This window comes from Brassica oleracea, chromosome C6, assembly GCF_000695525.1.
Source record: "Brassica oleracea var. oleracea cultivar TO1000 chromosome C6, BOL, whole genome shotgun sequence".
NCBI classification, from domain to species: Eukaryota; Viridiplantae; Streptophyta; class Magnoliopsida; order Brassicales; family Brassicaceae; genus Brassica; species Brassica oleracea.
In genome coordinates, this window is record NC_027753.1 from 20,048,123 (window position 1) to 20,049,842 (window position 1,720).

The window sequence follows — 1,720 nt, forward strand, 5'->3', positions numbered from 1 at the left end:
TTTTTTTAAATTATCAATTACTAAAATTATTAATCCCACAATGAAAATTTTGTTATCAGTAATTTAAAGTTTTTGCTATTAAAGATATACATGATCAAAAAAACATATGAGTAGAAAGCATCATTTAATAGACATTAATATTAAAAATATACTATGTATGTTAATATCATTTAAATTTAATTACATATCCTATCAATTTTTTTAAAAAAAAATGTTTGGATTAATAAAATTGATTTATACGTTCGCACCAATTTAATTATATATGTAATAGTTACTGACTTTTAATTATTCAATATATATTTATTATTTCATAATATGTAAGAACATATAATACATAAAATAATTTATATATATAATGTTTATTCCGCGCAAGGCGCGGATCTTAATATAGTGTTTCTTAATCTTTGTGCACAAGTCTACAACGACAATTAAAATAAATCGGAGGGAATAATATATAGGCGTTCTTTTTTTATTTGTTTCAAACCCCCAAAATTTCAAAACTTGTCCTTCTCTTCGTACTTGAATAATATCAATCTCTTCATAGTAAAAAAGCATAAATTTAATTTACATAAATCATAGACTGAAGCAGATTACCTTGACGAATTTTAAATTGAATTGCTTATTCATTTTTTGGCAACAAACTGTTTATTCATTAAAAAGATTTCTTAAGATAAATTTTTAGTTGGAAGTTTTATTACTAAACACCATATTATAAAATTAAATTATATAAAATAAAATTATGGGAAATTTTCATGTTTATTATATTATTGGTATCATTATTTATGTTTACCTTCATTAAAGTGACATTTTCAAAAAATGTCTTCTTCATTAAGATGCAAAAGACTTTTATACTCTTTTTTATATATAAATAAATAATTATTTAAACAAATAAAAAATATTATTCTTTTCGAACTATACGTTTTCAAATTCAAAATTTTTATAATTTTTTGATTTTTTTTTTGTTTCAAATTTTATTTTTGAAATTCAAAAATTCTATTTGAAACGATTTCTTTAATTTTTTTTAAGTATTTATTTATATATATTTATTAGAATCTTAAACTCCACATTCCAAAACTCTATCTCACCCTTCAACTCTAAACTTTAAGTCTAGATCATTAGTTAAACCTAAGGTTATAAGTGTCTTTTACCTTTTAAAAATGAGGATAAAACTGGTCGAGGTAAACATGAAAATTGGTATTAGAAATGTGGTATTTTAGGCAATTTTCTTAAAATTATATCAATTTTATTAAATATTAATTAGAATAATTTGTATTAAATACTCCTTCCGTTACAGAAAGATCCCACTTTCTAGAAAATAATTTATTTCAAAAAAATACATTTTTACCTTTTCAATTTATTATTTAATGAAAAATTGTAAATTTCAAAAAAGTTAATGGTGTTTATTGGATTTATATTTGCTAAAAGTTATGAAAAATTGTTATTCACAAAAAATAATGGATTTACAATCAAGTTTTAATGTGTTTTTTAATAAGGGTTTTTGCCAAAACTAACCCACAAATTGATTTTAACCCCAAACCTATACCCAAACTTGAATCAAATGCAAAACTAACCTAAAAGCCTAGTGAAATTACAGCTCAGCTCCTTGTGACCAAACAAAAAAACAAAAACCATTTTTACGAATATAGCCCTTGTAAATCGTCTGAGTCGTTTGAGATGTTGGAAGTCTTCTGGACGACTGAAGTGTAAGTCGTCTGGTACC